This window comes from Cygnus olor, chromosome 9 (assembly GCF_009769625.2).
Source record: "Cygnus olor isolate bCygOlo1 chromosome 9, bCygOlo1.pri.v2, whole genome shotgun sequence".
Taxonomy (NCBI): Eukaryota; Metazoa; Chordata; class Aves; order Anseriformes; family Anatidae; genus Cygnus; species Cygnus olor.
In genome coordinates this window covers 16,304,367-16,325,832 of record NC_049177.1, presented here as the reverse complement: position 1 = coordinate 16,325,832, position 21,466 = coordinate 16,304,367, and the positions used below count along the sequence as shown (strand labels likewise).

Genomic DNA, 21,466 nt, shown 5'->3' with positions numbered 1-21,466 from the left:
AAACATTCCCTGCTGGGCAAGAGACAAAGTTTAATCAAAACTACCACCAAATATTTGCGTTTGAAGAATCAACATTTTTCCTCAGCCAGTCCAAACTGAAGCCCTACGTGTATCCATCAGCATTACTCTCCTCCAAGGGTAAAAGCTGCGTTGTGATAAATAACACTGCTCAAAGTGTTATTTTCTCCTTAAAGGTCAAGCCAAGCTCTCGGTTATGAATGCCAAAGGACAGTTCTCACAAACACACGCTAGTAGCTCCCACTTCCTAACACACCCAGCTCTTAGATCTGACAGGGGTTACGTTCACCATTAAGAGCACAAGACAGATGACTTTGCGTCAGCAAGGAGTTTTAGAGATACCGCCTGGTAATAGACTGACACTTCACCCACACCTTTTTAAGCAGGCAGACATTCACTGTAAAAACCCCAGTTAATCTCAATCAGCGTCGTGAACGATCACAGCAAATATCCAAATGGAATTGCTATATTCTTTATTTGTTTTTACCCTTTATTAGTTTTGGGGTTATCCTTCAAATAAAATAAACTTGTAGTGCACCTTTATTCCACGAAGGAACCATCCGATACAGATTACTTTTTAAAGGCTGACAATTCAGATAGGTCTCGCGAGTCTTGGACTACTATTATTATTATTTTTAAACAACGGGAAGCTTTTACAGAGTAAAAAAGCCCTCCCTGCAGAGCTCTTGTCTACCACTCTGTTTCAGTGTATGCTGCTCTATGGTGCTGAAGGAAAAAAGGTTAATGCTAGGGCACCCGGAGCTGCCACTAGGTCTGTCTCAATTTTTACAACTTGGATCAGAAAAAGCCACGAGTTACTACGGATAAAGAACCAGTAATTAAAAACCTCAGGAGAAAGAAGCACTACACTGAACTTTGCAGAGAAAAACTCTCAGATGTATTTTAGTGTAAGTGATAAGAGACCGCATTAACCAAACTGCAGATATGACCGAAGTTAACTAAAGAATAAGATGGATATAAAATAAGGTGGTGTACGGCACACACAGATAAGAAAACAGGAAAGTCATGGAAACTTCTAACCCACTGATATAAAAGGTAACGGGGAACATAACAAATCTCATTGCCTGTTCAGCAAAAAGTAGGAAAAATTACACCAAGTGTTTCTTTTCAGCTTGTATCAACATCGAAGTTGCCCTCAGCTTCAACTAAGTTTGAACTTGATTTTGGAAAGCCACCATTTTTAACTCATCATTTCTGACCAGCTGTAACAGTGGGAGCTAAAACTACAAACCAAAAGAAGTCATTAGCATTAAGTCTGCACTGAATCTCTAGAATTGCCTTTTAACAAATAAGGATTATGGATTTTCCTCCTTTTTCTATTTTTTGAGAAAGAGGTCAAGCTTTTTTTTTTTTTTTTTTTTTGAGGAAAAACCTGCACTTACAGATTGCTAAAGACAGCTTCCATAAACATCCTAATCTTACCACGTCCTAATCCTGATAAATCATCGGATAAACACGTCAAATGCCAAGCCAGACCACCGCGATGAATCCTACTTCCTGTTACTGCCATACCCCAAGACTTCTTACTTCCATTGCCCTTTTTATTGCCACAGTTTGTGGGAATTAAATCTAGTTTTTCTGATCACCCAAACGCTACGTGAGCTGCAGGGAAACGGTGGTGCAGGTGGCAGATCTCTGTTCTCCTGGCAGGGATTCCTTTTGCTGCCTTAAAGCACTTGCTGAACTCCAGCCTAAGCGCAGACAGAGAACAAATAAGACCGATCAGAATCTGCAGACAGTAAAGGAAGCAATAAAATATCTGTGTATACCCTGCAGGGACACAGTGTACACTTTCAAGGGAATTTACGCAGCGGGCACATTTTGTATGAGCCATCTCCTGTAAGCCACAAGCCTGTCCCAGGGTTTATTTTGCTTTACTTCCCTAATTTAATTTTCGTTAGTGATTTACTAAAAATGACAGCCAACTCCAACCCACTTCCCTCCAAATAACATCTGTATAGCTGCAGCAGATTTAAAGCAGAGTAACAGCACTAAAACTAGGCAACAATGTGATGGCCAAAATTGCGACACTCCCAGGGGAATCTCTCCTGTGCCAACATTGTCCTAAAATGTAGGAGAAGAGTGATTTCCAAACACACACAGTCCCAACACAAATAAAAGTGATGTATCCTGCAAATTTCGTAGTAAGTGCAGCCAACCACAGCAGTTGTGACCACTGAACTCACCTCTAATACGGCTTTGCATAAGGTTTCACAGCACAGTCGTTTGTTACATATCGGAAAGGGAAAAGAATGCAAATTATTTCAGAAACAAGCAAGAGTAATGTAGAAAAATACTCAGCTTCTACACTGCCCACATGCTTAAGCATCTATTTTAAATAATTACTTACAACTTTGGTCGTCATCTAAGGGGTAAGGTGCTTTTTTTGTTGTTTTTTTAGGGACCTTGGGGGGCTGGGACTGAGTTGTACCACAGGATACTGACATTCTCCAACCCACAGCTTTCTCCCTCCTTCACACAGCTGTGCTGCCTGTTTTCAATACTACTCATTTTAACAAAGAACTAGACTTCCCAAGTAATGAACCATGTTTTCTGGCAGAAGAGCCACAGAGAAAAAGTTTGTTTTCACTGTTTTGGAAAGGGTTTAACCACAAACATGAGAAGTCTCTCAATTATTCTTTGGAAAGATAAAGTGAAACAAGCAGTATTTAAAACCTCGTGTTTACACATTGTTCTATTGCCTAGACCCTCATAGCATCTGAGTACTAGACACGAACTTTGTATTTTCTGAGCTATGATTCAGTATTTCTTTAGAAATAACTCCCTGCAAAACAAGATTAGGTAGGAAGAATGAAAATACACTTTTTTAAACAACACATGAGCTCATAGCGTGATAGAAAAGAGACATCAAAGTGGGTTAGCAGCAACGGCTAAGTTTTTCCAGACTTCTCTCAATCTACAGTGATTTTAAAACTTGGCATTTCGGTCCAGGACTTGAAATTCAATGGAAAGCAGATCAAATTGGAGCTAAATCTGAGACAGCAATACAGTCCCTTAAATCATTCAAAATCGGTCTAACCAATTACGAGTTTGGTTGATAATGCTGCAGCATTTTTGCTCACATGATAGTCATGACAATGTCATCTCCTACAAAGTAACTATGATTTCATGTGCTCAAAGGGGGAATTAAGAGGGAGACCTGCCAGGAACATCAAAAAAAGGCAAGTATCATAAAGGAGGCTGAGCTTTAGAATAAAACAAAAGCACTTCAAGAATAAGACAGAAGCAAATATCTTATAAAATTGAGTGAGAATTTACACCTTCAAATCAAGAACAGCTTTTGGTTATTTGCAATTTTCTCCTGTCCCGCAGGAGACTCCAACAAGAATTTAAGCTTTCCACGACAGCATCCTAAGCCTCAGTGACATTTCTGATTTTGGCCACTTCCTCTGGAAGTCTCCCCCCCCGCCCCCGAAACCAGACCTTCAATGGAAACAGAAACAGGGCCGAGTACAGCAGTCATTGAATGAAGCAATTCAACTCCATCCTCTTCCCCACCTTCTTCCTAAAAATATCTGAATGAAAGGAACAGCTCTAACAAAACTAGGAGGTAAATATTTAAAGAAAAAAGCACTCCAGCCTATATACCTGCAGCACAGCAGCATCTGGTGCTTTTCCAAAGGAGGAAGTGGAAGTGAGGCAAACGAAAAAAAAGCCATTTCATCAAAAATATCTTGACAATTACGACTTGTTTTAGTTATAAATACTCTTCTGTCACTGCAGATATAAAGTAACTGTTTAGTAACAACCAAAAAATAAAAGGTGTTAATAGCATGAACTGTTGTGAAAGCTAAAATTTGTACAAGGATTTCTCTCCATTTCTCAGAAAAATGGCAATGCTGCAGTGAGATATTATTTACATTTTATTTTTTTACAAATATTGTAGCGTGAACTAAGAAGTAATTGATAACTGCCAAATCAAGCAAGCAATAATCAATGTGACGCAGAATATTTGATTTAATATGTGTAAACCCTTTTTTCCTTGTCATACCACAAAATGCAGAGAGCAAGCATACTAATTCCCTCTCAAAAGTACAAATGCTGAATTTTACTATGAAGAAACAAACGAGTGAAATACAGCTACTGTAATTTGAACTAGGAATGACTTGTGTTCGGCTTTAATGGGTTAAAGTAACCATTAAAAGGAATCTGCTTCAAAAAAAACAAAGGTTCTCCTTGCCTGCTAAAAATGGATGCATTTCCTTGAAGGCACGACCATGTGGAATTTTGGCAAAGGGGAAACGTTCTTTGGAACTAAGCTCTTTGTGGAAGATAAAACAGCCAACAGTACAAACACAAAACGAAATCTCAGAGCGGAGTCAGATCGCTGACCTTTTCCATCCTAATTGGGATTCCACTCAGAAGGCCAACAAATCCAATGGTAAATGCAAATCGAGAATACGCTACATTATATTAAAGTTGCATCATTCAGCACTGAATGTAAACTTCTGCTCAAAGAAGAATGTTACAGTAAGACCAAACAAGATGTGTGAACAGAGCCCTGCTGAACTTCAGCCGTAACGCGAACGTGTCTCCGACAAACCCCAAAGCACGAAGACCCGCCGTTTAAGGTACCGGGTGCTTGAACCCGCTGCCCCAGGCTGGGCCGGGAGGGAGCTGCAGCTCAGCTGCTGCTGGCACTCAAAGCAGCAGGGCGGTGGCGAATTCCAGCTCCTGGTGAGATGATCAGCCTGCCGAGCCTGCTGCATCGGGAGCACGGCGTCTCATTCCAGTCGACTGCGACGACGAAAGCCAGCCCTAAGCCTGGCCTGGGATACAAAACTTTGTTGATAAAAATCGGACTTTTGTCACCGCAGACTTGCCTGTGTTCCATACAGGGCTTTTTCTTTCAAACTAAAAATGTAAACCAGCAAAACCTAGATCTTTGTCTGTCTACCAAAACCCAAAAGTCAGCAACCACCGTAACACCTGCTGGCAAAACGCTGATGTGAAAGAGACTGCGACAAGGGCAGCAGCTGCAAGGTGTGGGCTCCCAGTCGTGACGTATTGTGACATCAGCTGTGACCACACTTAGTGATGCAACAAGGCTGGTGTCTGTGACGTGGTTTGAATCCCAGCATCGATGCCTGCTGCTGTACGCTGCCCTCAGCTAAGATTATACCTCACCGAAGGGCAAGAAAATGTTCTGCTTTCCCTGTGTTGCAAATTAAAAGCACTCTCACGGTTTTCCTTTTACGCCAGATGAATCTAAGATGTATTAGCCTGCAGATGACAGACAAAATCTATTTTAATATAAATAATTAAGTCAACCAACCCATGACCAGGAGGCTGATAGCCAGAGTAATGACAGACAGAAAGAGGCAGAAGGAACTGCTTTACGATGACAAAGGCCAGCTGGTCAAGAAGAACCACGTCCAAAATTGTGTTTCTTCACAAACAGATGGGTTTCTTCACATACACAACTTAAAAACCGGCAGCAAACTCCACGGTTTCACGATAACAGGACTGTGTTATCGTCAGCTTCTTGTAAAACAGCGAAGTAGCTGATGTGATCTCGCAGAGATGAAGGCGGCTCACCTGAACAGCTCCTTTACAACCGCTGCTCCTGAAGTCAGCCTGCTCCCTGGGAATTCGCTGCTGAGGCTACAAGCCTCATCTTGCAGATAATGTCACAAAGCGGACCTTTTGAGGAGCTTCCTGGTGTCATCTGATAGCTCAAGTGTGACATTTAGAGCCAACTCTCTCAGGACTATTACTTACAGTTCCAAATGCATTCGAAGCACATCGTTATACAAACTGTAACTCCAATTTTGTTAGTTTGTCATCCATTCCATCAGCCAAATAAATTCATGCACATTGATACTGTTTTCATGACTTGGTATGTTTCACCTCTTAAACATTTCAGACATTGAAACGAAAACCTAAGAGCAATACTTGCAGCCCTACTGATTTTTAGGAAACATTCCCATAAAGCTACTAAAAGAAAACGAGTAAAATGAAAGCATAGCCCTAAACAGATGAGTTACTGGTATTATTGCACAGTTTTCTTGTGCAAGAAAATGAAAAAAAAATCATAAAAAATACCTGTGCTATAAATCTGATACTAGTGGTCTCTATACTCATTACGTGGGAATAGTTTTCTTTTTAGGCACTGAAAACACTAGCAACCTTACAGCCTCATTTCATACTTGGAGGATTTCCTGACACAGGATGGGTGATTTTACCTCTTCCTGTCTGCTATGATGTAACACCACCACTTTTGTCATACCCTAATTTAAAACAAACCTCAGAAATGTCATCTCTTGACTTACCTTCCACCTGCTAGTCCTGTCAAACCTGAACTTTTCCTAACTATTTCCCCACGCATCTTAGATACACCTCTTGGAAACTTATTAAGTCAAAGCAAAAGAAGGTGGCATTTACTGGCCTGAGCTGAGACTGTTCCTTCTTTTCCTTTTTTATTTTCACCTACATGATTTTTGTAGCCCTATAATGAACACAACCCCCAATTCCTAGTTTCAATTTCCAGTATTTCATGACGTTAGGCAAGTTAGTCTAAGACATGCAATTTGACCTTGATACACTTCTCGCATTTCAATTCTCAGCAGACCCACTCTTGGTGTGTATAATCACATTCTGCCTTAGCAGGAATACTAGCAGCATTCAACTCTTTTAACCATTTCCAGGGCCTACCATTTTGGAGCCAAGAACCAGCCAAGCCTGTTGCATTTTACAACACGAACAGGCTATGATTTCTGCAGATACAGAAAGCGAGGCAAAAGTTAGTGGTTTGTTCCGAATGTCAGCTCGGCGGTGCTGCGCCTCGAACACAGAGGTGCTCACCACCAAAGCCTGTTTCACCATCTCGAGAACATACCGCGTAGCACACAAAATGAACTGAAAGATTACACTCTGCACTGGAATCAGCCCTCTAGATTTCCTGCCTCGTGTGCTAAAGACAAGGTTTGTAAAGACACGGTTTGCAGTATGCTTTCAAGCAACGCTGCTTAACACTGTCCTTTGTAAAAAGGGACTTCAAATCGTTGCCAAACCATTGTCAAGTTTCAGATGTGTGGATCAAAGTTTCTCATATGGTATTTCCTCTGGATATGCTTTGTTCTCATGAATTTTTACAAAATAAATCAAGTTTCTTGCCAGCTATTCAAAACAAAACAAGAAAACCCCTCACTTCCCCTGAAGAATTCTTACAAATCCTTTGCATGTAGCAATTTAGGCCAAAGCACTCAACTCTTGTTTCAACACAGAGATTACGAAATGAAACTTTTTTTTTTTTAGCTCAGAAACATCTTACTAAGAGTCATACAATAGTACTTTGCAGACTGTGGTCCCCAATTACTTGAACTACACTATTTTTTTTAACATTAATTTGCCCCTTCAACTCTTCTCCACTAGAACACATCATTTGCACAAGAAATGGATCAAATACAACTGCCACCGAGCTTAGTCTCCGTAGTATTCACCGTTCACACTAAGAAAATGTACGTACAAAAATCTGCAAGAGCTTTAGTTCTGCTTCTATTTATATTCTACCAAATTGAGAAAACTCAGTCATACCTGGGATCAAAGAGGAAAACAGAAGACTAGGAACTCACTCCCATGTTCCCTCCATTTTTGCTCTCCACGTTATTTTACTGCATATTTGTTCTAGTTTAGCTTTTTCTTTTGCACATGAATGAAAACCTCACAGGTGTCACCGTAAAAAAAAAGAAACACTGACTAAACACAAACACGTATTTTACAGTCCCGCACTTCGGACCAGATGCCGTACATCCTTTGAGAAGAAAGCACATTCCCCCCTGACAGCACGATTTTCTCACCGCAGCAGATCACGAGTACTGCAAGAGGAGGATAAACATTCAAATCAGAGTAACAGCTTGGAATAAAATGCCGCTTTCTCTGAGAATTTTTTTCACTTTCCTTTCACAAGGAAAACATACGTATATATTTTTTTACTAACACAAAAAAGTGGGAACTGCAAAACACCATCACACAGCTGTTCTCACGTGACTACTAGCAAACAGGCAAAGCGAGAGGCTCTAGTCCCCACAAGGAGCAGAGAATTCCTAATATTCCACAAACTTCAGTTGCTTTTCCTCTAGTTGGCTCTAGAGCAGGCAAATCAGTAGCCTAGACAAACCAAACTTATGTCAAGCCTTATTTATGTTTCAACGTAGATTGTGGCTTCGCAGTCAGCCAATCTAAGCCGGCAGGACCACAGAAGGGAACAATTCCTCACTGGCCTCATCATCATCCCCTCCCTCGCGCCAGCGCTGCTGATTGCACAGCCACACAGCCAGTTGGACCTCATTACTGTGAACAAATCCTGAAAGAAAGAAAAAAAAAAAAACCCAAAACACAAAGCCACAAATAGTTTTCAGCCCTTCTGAGGCATGATCTGATTCACGGTGCTGTTGTGTAAGCTCTTACATCAACGCAAGGGAGAAGACGAGAATGTGAGGCTACGTGTGTAGGGAAGAAGGAGACCATGACTTCTGCGAGGCGCTGGGATTTGGACTAGCTGCTTTATGATAACCACAAAACCGCACTTCTCTGGTTCCTTACCATACACGCTCCTAATAAAACAGGGATCGTTTCAGAATAGCAAAGTCAGGGTCGCAACCAGGGATTTATTCCCAGGTTTTGCTCCTTACAGATAGGTGCTTGTGGACACAGCACAGTATTTTAAGGACGGCACGTGGTGGAGCGAAGCAAACACTTCAGGAATGAGATGCCACCACTTCTCAGACAAGTGGGGAGAAGAAATCAGTGACTTGAGGAGAGAGCCGTGCAGAAGGAAGTCCGACGACCCAGCAGCTGGGCCTTACGACCTGTCAGTAAACAAGAGGACAGACTACAGACAGAATACACACTGCAACTGGATGTGCTGCTACGGCACAGATGACACAAGCAAAGCAGAACTGTTTATCCATCTCTGAAAATAAGGATTAATTCTAACCCTTTCCTAAGGAGCTGTAAGTTGAAAAAGTTTATATATAGTCTTCCCCACCCCCTCATATCTTCTATCTTCCAGCTATTTCATTCCATTTCCTCACTAACCACGGGCATCCAGCCAACAGGATCATCACGCGTCTCTTTCAAACAACCCTAAAATATCAAGCCAAACAAACTAAAATAAGTGAAAGTAGGAGAAGCAATGTCACAAGAGTTCTAACGCGGGGGAAATGAACCAGGGTCTCCAGCTCACCAACTCTGCTCACTCTGGGGAAGTTCTGTTCCTGGCTGGCTGGCTGCATTGCACATTCCCCGTGTTTATTTGTGTAAAACACGCATACAGGATTTATCTCCAGGAAAAGCAGCCCTTGGATGACACCTACAAAGCTGGTTAAGGCAGCACACACCCTTTCATTGATAAACCCGGTTTAAAGGCGGCTACTTTGGCTTGACCCAAACCTACTCCTAGTTGACTTAAGATAAACTAAAACAAAGAACAAAGTCAAATCACGGCATGAAACCTGTATGCCCAGATTTTTACATTATTATAATCAAAACAGTATACAATCACATCTGAAAGCCTTGGAGAGGCACCCTCTGGCATCCCATTATACTGGTGTAAAATGACCGCAAGTATTGGATACTCCTTACCACACCCCCCTTTGCAGTAAGCTACTGATTCTGCAACACTTGGGTGAGCATTGCCCCATTTGCATCAGGCAAGAAAACAGTCAAGTTAGCTCATACTGGGTTTTAAGTTGTTAAAACTCTTCTTGCAACTTCTGCCTGAAGCTAACTTAGGGAGGACCTATATGAACTGCATTCTCTAGCGGGTCCCGTGGAGTCACTAGCTCTTATCTGCACACTGACAAACAAGTAGAAGCCTTGCCTCTGTGAAAACGCCTAGAAGACGGGAAGAAAGGCGGCGACTTTGGAAAAAAATATCTGTAATCGGGATCATCTAAACAGACTACTTGGAATCGGATCAGAGCCCTCATTACTTAAACATTCTGTTTTCTTTCATCATTAAGCAGCCATCTTTGCTAAAACAGGAGCAAAATGTCCTCATTATAAAGGAGACTAAGCTCACGTTGCAAGCGTTTTGCTGCACCACCACCGCTTAGAACCATTACCTGTTTCAGATAAACAGATTCAGTCCCTCAATCCCAGCAAACACAGGATGAAATTTAGCCCTTCTGCATTTCTTGCTTGCCTTTAATACAAGAGATCTGCTTTTCTGGGTTCTCATTCTCAGAGCTATGGAAAAACTATCATGCTTCAAAATGAGTATGAGTAAACGCACAAAATCCCACCAACCATTTCAGTGCTGTCCACTATTTTTGCTTCCCATAGGCCCGAGCTGCCCTTTTCCCATACTACTTAGAAAAGACATACCTCCCTTCCATGGGCTCTCTTCCCCTGCCAGGAAGCAATTTCTCATTTTCTTTCACAGCTCTTTCCTTTTCCCATGAGCACGCCAGGACAACTGACAGCTCAAGACCTGCATACCACTTCTTACTTTCACAGGGGCAGAACTAACCTGGCAGCAACTTGTTCTTAGCGATCTGGTTTCCAGCGCTGAGCAGAGAAGCACTGAACCGCTGCGCAGAAACAGGAATGAGCGTGGCAAAGGGCCACAACTTCTTCAACCTGCTGCGACAGTGTCTCTTGAAACTACACGCCAGCTTCATGAAACTTCAGCTGAAGACATTCGTTTGGAGGCTGGAGTCAGAATGTCAGGTCACTTAGTAATACGTATTTTTAATCTTACTTTTAAAGAGAAAATGTGTTACTGTCCTGTCGCAGTAAGCTGTATTCAGAAGCGTGCTTCATTACAGGACAGAACGCCAAGCTGCCACCTCCCGAACAGGTGGCTAAGCTGTGCTGTAATGGGAAGACGTCTGCTTGTTAGCAGAGGAGAGGCTGCGAGTTCTACTTGGCAATGTTACATTTCCTTACTTCTGTAAGTTTAAGGAAACACTTTTCTCATAGTCCAGAGGCCTGCCAGTAAGCGCTTCTAGGTTTTCACGTACATCATCATCTCCTTCAGTTCCATTTCTCACTTTTGCATTTTTTACAGGGAAAGCCTATAACTTATGGTATGTACATAAGGTACTGCACACGCAAGACGTTACATAAAATAGAAAAGACTCTTGCCAAGAAACTATATTGCACACACAGCTCCCGACAAAAGATAAATGTATGATAAATATTAGCTCCCACACCTCATGATTAGACTCTAGATATTATGCTAGATACCACAGTCCATAGCATAAGATCCACTGACAAGTCAATTTTTCAGAAACAGGGGGGCAGTGGGGAAGGGGCTGATAAAGTGGGTAAAGCAAAACCACAGGTTAATATAAAACAATGCAGATGACGTACAATGCTCGGTAACGACACTGCTGACAGAAGAGTACCAAGACCTCCTAGGCAGCTCTGACCCAGACTAGAAACCCCTGGAAGGCAGCAGAGTGCCTCTTCACCAGAGGTTTGCTGTCCGACCTGGTGGTCCCGTAACCAGCTCAGGTACCCCCAGTGCACTTACTGCTCTGTGAAACCACCCCGAACAATCTGCTCACAGCTATGGAGAGTTCAGCCTGAAGGGACTCCCAGTGAGAAGATCGTATGTTACCGTCACTTTGCTTAATGCTCTGCTGCGGCTTTCATCTGTATCAGTGAAATACATCACACATTCAGCGGTTCCAACAGCTTGGCAACCGAACTGGAACTCGGGGAGGGAGAGCTGGCATGCAATAAAGACAAGAATAAGGCAGTCAGAAGGGCTGGAAATGTAAAATGCAACCAACAAAGGCTCTGTATTTCCACCGTTCATCTACTTATTTTACTAAATGCTAGCAATGATTTCAATTCATCTTAATATCGTACGTATTGTTCTCCATCTACGAGAACGTTCACGTGTAACCATTTCAGCTAACAGAATAGGGATATTAGCAGCAGCTGCAACCTAACCTAGCGTCACACTAGCTTTGCATATTCCCCTCTGTATTTTTCACCAAGAAGTTAAAAATACCTTACCTTACTACATTGCCTTTTTTCCCCACAGACAATTTAAGTAGAATGATATATTAAAGTCAGTAATAGACGGACAGTGCAAAGAAGTTTTAGCTACAAATGCAGCTTGGAATGTCTTTCATGGAGAATTAGAAACAAACTGGCTTAAACCTGAGCTGAAAATTCAGACATCTTAAAAAAAAAAAAAAAAAAAAGTAATTTCACAATAAAAGGCCAATTATTTCCAGAGAAAGGCAAGCATTTCTATAAAATTTTATGCCTGTTATTAACGCATTTCTGCAAAGTTCTTAATAGAGTGCCTCCGTATTTCTGGCATTTAGCTACAGCTTCATCAGACTGTGCAGTAAGGTCACCAAATACGTCTCATACCACTGCAGACACTGATCTGTCTTCAGCAGGATGGTATTTTATTGCAGAGAAAAGTCAATAAAGTCCTAGCAGTCAAAAGTCCTATGTTCTCTTAATGACTCCTTGAGGCCATCTCTCATGCTGACATCATTGCTAACAAAAAAAGCCTGTTACACTTTACACAAGCAGCGCTGCAGTTTTCAATAGGACAATTATAGCCAGAATCCTAGAAAAGGAGATGGAGCCTTACCAAGTCATCTGTACAATACAAGCCATTTCAGTGTCAAGAAATAAAAAAAAAGGTATAGGATATGTACGGAAAGTATCCCGCATCAAACAGAGAACAGCCAGATGAGGAGATAAATGACAGCAATTGCCAAAACATATGTTCATAATATAAAATAAATTTTGAATCTGGAAACCATAAAAGTCACCTTCAGTCAAAAACACGTCACGCAGACATTAGCAAGGATCAAGGCCTACAGAAGTGGTGGTCACAATTTCATCCATCTTCATTATGTTAAAAGCTAAGCTGGCTAAAAAACAGAAGCAAGGCGATCAAAATGAATGTTACCTTCTCCAATTAATATTTTGAGCTGACTTGCATATAACCTTTCACAAAAAAATTAAACGTTATGAAACCCAGGGCAACAAACAAAATCCAAAGTGATCTGACTGCAGTTGAAAATGTGTTTTTTCAAAACCAGCCCTGGCTGAGCAGTCAACGTTTTTCCTGTGAGTCACTGATGCAAATTCAGCCCAAACTGCAGTAGTCACTTTGAGAGCTTTGGGCTGGTCTGCGTGGAAGCGGTGGCACCATCCCTGCAGCTCCTGAGAAGCACCACGGACAGCTTTGTGCCTAGGCAATTCCAGCTATACTGACTCAGGACGAGCTGCACGGAACATAAGAAACAGGAAAATGAAAGCTGCTTGTCTGATAGGAAAATTCTTGACGAACACTGAGCCCCAGAATAAAAGCTGCCTGGCGACTGCCTGCACTGCACAATGAGAATCCCACTTGCAGAGATCACCAGCACTCCTCTTCATAATTAGTATTTGACCATCTATGATTTTTAGAGCTCTAACTATGCACAAAACCTTGCAAACAAAGGGAAGTGTTAACTCGAAAACGTGCAAAAATGCAAACCCAACAAAAATTCAAATGGAAAATCTCCGAGTTAGCATACGTGAAGCACTTTCTCTAACACGTAGACACGAGCACAAGGACACCCAAAGCCTCCTCCTGCCCCTCAGCAACAGGACACCCTGCCTGCTGCCACTGCTCGAGAAATACTTGACTGGCTTCCAGCAGAGCCAGGTTTCATTTTACACAAGTGCTTCACTGAGTTAGCAGCGAGGGGAAGTGCAAAGCAAATAACTCATCTCCCCCGTCCCCCAGCCCGGTTAAAATTTCTTTAGGTCCAAAAGGAATTATCTAACTAAGCAAATCAACTTAAAATTAAGTTTTAAGACAAATGGCAGATAAAAGCTTTGAATACAGAGCTAGACCTATTGCTAGATTACAAGACACACAATCCACGTGCAAACCTCTGTATCCATCTATTTCTTTTTTCCTATTAGAAATTACAAGTGTTGTTAAAACCATACATTTAATATAAATTCAACCCACTTATCTTCCCCAGAAAAAGCCAATGAATCGCGCAGGGGGACAGTTATACACAAATTAATTGGCCCTGCTGAGCAATTTTTTAGAAAAGAAAATATATTATAAAACCAGCACATTATTAATTTAACTTCATTATAAATACGGAAATGATCAGTAACAAGAAAGCAGTATGGGTAGGAAAATATTAGTCGAGCAGGAATATTTGAAATTTATACAAAACAAAAGACGATGCTAAAGCATTAACAATACTGATGGTACTGAAGCAGCAGTATTGCTCTTGCCCTGAAAGCAACACTGATGTCTTGTTACTGTAAGTACATAATGTATGTACTTACATGCTGTAAGTACATACACAAAGCATCCTGAGATCACCAGAAACTCAGAAATACATCTACACTTCTAACAGAAGTAAAATAAAACTCTTCAGGCCACTATAAAGTAAAGAGAAACTTGTGAAAAGTGTCACCATAAAATACGTTTGAAAATAAAACTGAGTTTATAGCCCATTTCACCTGATAGTATTTACCATTCTTCACAAACACGAACTTCATCTCTGTGAGACTGCAGCGACAGCCAAAGCAGCAGCAGCTGTTATAACTGTGACAAGAAATACTACATAAAAGAAACAAAGAGCACTGCACTTTTGTTGCTAGCATGAATGGCAGAGATCACAAGACAAGATGCCATACGCGGATTAAAAATATGGCAAATGAAAGTTTGCCACTGAAGCTTGGCACCCGCTTAAACAGTTAAAACCAGCCATGCAGCAGGAAGAACTCGTCTGTAACTTGCAAGAGCCACGTGGAAAAGCTGTTATGTGGAAAGCAACGCGATGCAAGCCTGTGAACAGCCAGAGCGCAATAAAGTTTATTACAGTTCAACTCTGCAACTGATGCTACTGGTGTTGAGAGAAATTAAAGTTGCGTTTTCAATGTAATACGTACAATTGTGTTGGATTCTTCTTCGTTAATCCCCTCATTGCAGAAGATGCTACCTGTCAGAGGTAGGTTGACGCTGGTCTATGAATTCAGATCTCTTATTTTTTGCTGATCAAAAAGGGCATGCCCAGCTTTATACCTGTTAACGTGCCCAGTCCCTCCTACGTACTGTTATCCCTGCACAGCATGCAAGTTGATGAATTACATGATGTAGTAGGTTTCAAATCAACTGGCATGGAAAGAAACAAGGGCATATAAAACACTTTCAAAATGTTTAAATGTATGTTCAACATCAAACTTGAAGTGAAATGAGATTCATGTCCCCCAGATAAGATGGACGGTTTACAATTTCCTTTTTCCCCCCTTGCTTCATGGGGCACAAAATGTGTTCTTTAGCTCTAACATTACACGACTTTGCCTGGGAAGTAAAACAATACGCCACATGCTCTTCTCTAAACGCCTCTGACACACGCACACACGCATCCCAGTGAGGAAGCAGCACGTACCACACAAGCAGCACAGGAAAAGCAAGATGCAAAGAGGTGGGAGAAGTGGTGGTGGAAGGATTTCTGTAAGGTCGGAAACAGAATTGAAACAGAATAGCCAAAATAAGAAGCATCATTTACTCGACATATAAAAAAATTTTCTTCTAATATGATTTAAAAGTAGACTAAACTGTCCTCAGTGGAGAAACATACAAGTACGAAGTGTATCTCCAAGTGTGAGGGGTAGGGAGCCGTGCCAACCTACAGACAGAGCTTCTCTGCCTCGTGCACTGCATCGCGTCGGTGCCACGCAAGAGCAAAGAAAAGGTCTCACGATTCTGGTCAGACTTTTGTGTTTATTTGCTTTCGTAATCCCCAAGGCCCTGAGCAATTGTCAGGTATCTGATACATTTCTCATTACTACTACTGAGAAAGCTCCAGAGACATGTGTTGTAGTCATTCATTAGAAAAAGGAAATCCCTCCCCCAAAACAGAGGGGACAATGCCTCATTCAATTTACACCAGAACCTGCCCAAACAGCTCGTAAAGGACGCTTCACATGCTTCTAAAAAAGTCCCTGTATTTCCATCTGCTGGATATTCAATATGGTCAAGACTTGAAAAGAACTGCATCACGCTGAAGGGATACAGTCAGATCAGTACCACTTGCTTTGTGCCCCTCCTCTTCAAAGTGCTCCATGCTTATTCATTAACCGATGGCAGCAAACACAACGCTCTTCCCTAGATGCAATTTGAGCAGAATGCCACGGTACAGGAAAAGTTAAACCCCAGGAAAATACACGTAGTGTATTCATTTCATAAGGAATAAAGATTTCTGGCAAGAAAAGCTATTTATAATATTCCTTTTATTAGTAGTTCAATACTTCAGTCTAGATGAAATTCTATGAACTGGAAGAGACTCTTGCACTAAGTAACAAAAAAGAAGCGTAATCAAGATTTGCGACCTTCCTAGTTTCAGCTCTAGGATAAATGTAGTTTGTACCAACTTTTTTTCATGCTTATTTTTCAGATTTATTCACTACGCTCACAACCATCTGCGTGCTCAGAATGAAAAGCTAGTATTTAATCACCAGCGAAGACGATGAAAAGCTTCTAGGCTTTCCCCGGCACCATATAACTTTTAATGGCAATTACAACAATCTTCTGACACGAGACACCGCTAAACGATGTGATATGATTTGCACAGCGGCAGCACAGAGCCATAAAACATGCAATACTCGAATACTTTGCAACACATTTATAGCTCAAACGATCCGTCTGCTGCTTTAGCACAGATGAGTCCCAAAGATAATTTTTTCCCCTACTAAGCAAAAATCCACCTGCCCCTTGGCAGGCCAGCAGAATAAAAGGAAGTAGCAGATCTTTTATGGCCCATAACCACATTCAGTCATGGCCCTCTACAAAAACATTTATTCCATAGCCGAGCTCAGAGTCAACGCAGTGACAAGCACGTAATTGTGCGGCTCTGATTGTGCTCAATGACTCTTTTACTCCTGGGGAACAGCGCCTATGACACCAGCGCGACGGCTGACAGAAGCCTTTGGCTATGACTGAACCAAGAGGTAATACACACGGCCATAAATAACGGTAACAGTGAATTAAGCAGGCTTAAATTACGACTTGGCTCATCAGCACCCTAAAATTAATGGTCTCCTTGGATTTAAAAGAAATTTTCTACCAAATGTTAAGATGCAGCTTACTCCTCTTTTTCCGCAGTAACAGCCTGGAGAAGAATGGAGATGGTAACGCATGGTGCGTTTGGGGTAGAGAGGAAGGTTCAGAAGGAGAGGAAAGGCTAGGAGGTGGGAGCTGGGCTGAAGCAGATGAACCAAAAGGGGGACAGAAGAGAAAACGGAGACAACAGCACGGTGCTGGGGACACCCGACTCAACCGCACGGAGGAGCCCACCCTGCCCGAGGTCAGTTCCCTCCGGTACCAGGCGCAGAGCCCAAGCTCTGCACGTGCCACCTTGCCTCCACTCCCAAACAGCAGCACAGCACAGAGGCCGAGCATCCCACTGCCCAAAGAGCCCCCAGGGAAGGACAACCAGCGGCCGCCCGACTAGCTCAGGAAAGAGACGCGACAGGCATTTGGACAGTGCTCACGAGTCACGCGGATGCCAGCGTGATTCCAACTGATTGCATCTAGATACCCAGCCTCTATCTAGGATTCGGCACCAAAACATAACCTGGAAGAGGCACCAAGACTTCATTTTTAAAAAAAAAAAACAAAGTCAAACTCTTAGGTAAGACTGGAAACTCAAGCAGACTGAACAGTCTGTAATCAAAGATGCCCACGTAACTAATTTCTTACTTCCTGTGCATTGCTACTGCCCACAGGTCTTTGATTATAACCACACGCTACTTCTCGTTCCTCTTCGAGATTTTTCTGTTCAAGCAGACTTCTTCAGACAAGATGAACTTACTGAACGAGTGCTGATCATAGCAAAGGCCTTCTGCAAGAGCCTGTTGTTGAAAAACCATCAGGAACAAAGCAGAGAACTACAGGAAGAAAAAGGGATGGCTTACCCCAAAGTTGATGAACGCTGCTTTGGGAAAATGGATTGCATCCTGTCACTGCCATGTATTTCCTTCACAGCACTAAGCAAATCTTCTAATATATTTTCCAAGGTCTTCAACCACACATTTCCATTGTTCTAGAGGTTGGGCTTGATTTCCAGTACTACCGAGGAGTCACCACGGCATTGGAAGTTAAGAACCGCATTTTTAAAAGTATATATAAAAACCTGCAACGTCTGGGTCGCCTAAAACCTTCAGACACTAAGTGCTTTGAACTTGGTACCCCAAATCAGCGAATGCTTTCAGGCTTTGTGTAATTCCAAGATTCGTATCTGTAAAATGCAGTAACATGACCTTGCTTCATTTCAGAGATTACATGGAAAAATGGCGTTTGAAGCCTTTTCAACAGTAGGGAGCACTAACCAAAGCCCAAGGCAACAGTAACACAGTCCGGTATTCACAGCTAAATTTCAACAGCATGCAGAATAAAGAGAATGGAATTCACATGGTTAGTTGCACAACAGGAAAAAAAAAGAATAGATGCTCACTAATTCTACTGGCCTCTGCACAGAGCAGAACATGGTTAAAAGCCATGGAGTCAACACATGGGCTGCATGGAAAATGGGATTTTTTAGGCATCTCCTCATTTTGGAGTGCTTCGGCTACATTCAGAGAAGACTAGGACTGCAGATATTTTAACTTTCAAATCAATAACATGACCAGCCGGGAAAGAACAAAGGCTCTCCTCTCACTCTAAAGAGACTTCTGTGCTCTGTCATTAAAAGCAGTGGTTTGTAGTGTGCAATCATAAGTGATGCTGAAATAAAGGACTATCGGAACACTTAGGGGGACTTCAAAGTGAAATTAAGGCCCTCTTCTTGCATATATACAGAAGTACTAGTTTATGCAAAACAATCCTATAAAAAAAAGATCAGAGTCCTCTTTAAATATGTATAATCCAGAGAACTAAAGAAATACTTGAACTCCTTTAATACACTGAAAAGTCTAACCTTCAAGACACTTCTAACATGAATGGGTTTTTCCCCCCTCCGCTGTTGATAGGGGGATATCAGCAGATAAAAGAAAAAAGCACACTGCTCAGCCCGTGACTTCAGCTAAATACACAACTGCTATTCATCTGAGCTGCTTGGCTAACATCGGAAACCATGCGCTCCAAGCCTGATTAATTATTAAAGGCAGAGAAACCCTTGAATGGAGCATAAACCCTGGAGTTGCAGCCTTTTCGTTGGCTACCGCGTCATGTCGCTTTTAACATACGCTGTGTAATTTGCAGCATTTGTTGTAACTAACTCTTTACTGCTGGTTCTTCCACTAGCGAAGCTAATTATGCCTACTGCAGTCTAAAGCTAAACGCAAACCATCCGTTTAAAATTACTTGCACAGAACGATGTGTTTTGCCAGATGAAAGCAGGAGATCCAAACCTGTCAGCAATGAAGTTTCAGCGAATGCAACCCAGCTCCGTAAGCCGTGCTGTAAAAGAAGAAATTCCCAGGCCCACTGACTCAAAGGCTCGCATCTTGTTCTACAAAAAAATAATTAGCAAATCTGCAACAGGTCAGTGGTAAAGGGTTTCAAAGTGGAGTTACGGTGCGATTCACAGCTGATACCAGTTTACACATCAGCCAAACCAGGCCCTCTCCTTCTCATCACCCCATGCAGTCTTTCCACCCTTTGGTTTGCTGGCACCCCCACACGTGAAGGCACAGCGAGCTGTCCGAGGCTTGATCCAACTGCCGAGGAGTTGCTGGCTCACAGCTTTCAGCCTGGTAAGCACAAACCAGCTTGCTGGAAGGCACCGGGAGCACTGGTGTTGGCTGCGCAGCAGGAGATGAAGGCAGAGCTTCCCCTTTTGGCATCGGCAGACAACTTGGATCACTTTAGGCCGCGTACTTACACCTGACTTCGGGGAGCACTTAACTAACAGAAATTTGCTACCTCCGAGCACAGGTAAGCCACAGGAGAGGGCTGGAGGACACCGCAGGAGAAACAAAAACACTCATTCACCTGTTTCCTAAACTCAAATCTGTCCTTCATGAGATTGGAGGAGTTGATGTATTCACCTATCGGTCCCTCTCCATTTTCCCGTTTATGTAGCTACAGTTATATCCAAAACCAACTAAGATTGAGTATGCAAACAAGCCCTTATAATACAATCTGGTTGTGATGGAGGCAGGGAGGTGGAGGGCTACTAGAGAAGTAACCAGAAACACACGTAATTCTGAACACCACTTAGGAGGGTTTACTGGTAGTAAAAGTCTGACTGTGAGACTTTTTTTTTTTTTAGGTCAACTCACTAAAATAAAGGAATTCCAAATGTCACGTATTAGTTTTATTGCAACAAGGCTTAGAAACTACAAGCTCAGACTCCACTTTCCCAGCTGCTATAAAACATGAAGCAAAAGGACTGCCTGTGTGCCAAGAGGCTCTGAACATTGCTGCAAGCCTCAGCTCTCCATCCAAATCCACCCCAACACATTCAACAAAACCCATAAACTACCAGTCAACTTCCCTCACTTTTTTGTTACCTTCTAAATACGGGGAGAAGTGACCTCAGCGTACCAAAGCATGAGTCTAAACTACCCTAATGAAATGCTGAGTTTTAATGCTGCAACTTCAGGGATAATAAACAGCCAACATTGCAAGCTAGTGACAAACCCCTGCTACTCAAATGAAAAACCATCCTGTCCCCCTCCGAGTCATCTTAAAGATCTTAATGAAATTACATTCCTACAGTAACCCAAAGAGTTTTATTCAAACAATTGTTCAATTTTAGCATGGTTTGGACTTTGCTGTTGTGGCTATAAGAACACATGTTCGGGAATTACGGACGTTGCTATTGGAGCCACGCTGTACTTTTCACGCTGTTTTACATTTCATCAACTAAATTTCTGGCAGAAATTACAAATACCAATGAGACCTCTTACTGCAGAACGCTCGTAGTCACTGTAATCCATCTAAAAGCACGCAAGCATTTAGCATATAGAAGTTGTATTGACAGTATGCTCAGCCTTTACTGTTTCTGTGGAGAGCTGCTAAGAAGAAAACTATAAAGATACCTTACTGGCAAAGCCATTCAAGTCATTTAAAATGCAGTAGGAGATAACCTTTTTTTTTTTTCCCCCTTTTCAGAACCCTTGTTCACTATTAATATATTCCAGAAACAAGATATAGTGCTCAGCACATAGTTATCGTACCAGTCAATTTCCATACAACAGCCATTTTTTAGATTGCAAAAACCCACAGATTCCCATTTTCGCCTTTAAAAATGGAGTCTGAGTGGTTTAGGTAATTACAGCTGTCACGGCGGGTTTGACAAATAATTTCTCTGCTCAATGTATGCTTCAAGCCACTGGGAAAGCTGTCAAATAATGACATCAGAGTCCACATTAGGACTGGCAAAATGCAACTACATTTCCTTTCATATTTAACTCGGATGGTTTATGGCCCTTCCTTTTCCTATTCCCTTGTCGAAAAGGA

The 21,466-nt window shown here is 42.0% G+C and overlaps 1 protein-coding gene across 37 annotated transcripts in view; it reads right to left on the bottom strand.

Moving 5' to 3' along the window:
• The window catches only part of LRCH3 (leucine rich repeats and calponin homology domain containing 3), a 61,571-nt gene that overhangs the window by 36,297 nt on the left and 3,808 nt on the right, over nt 1-21,466 (bottom strand). The gene's annotated exons all lie outside the window — the stretch shown is intronic.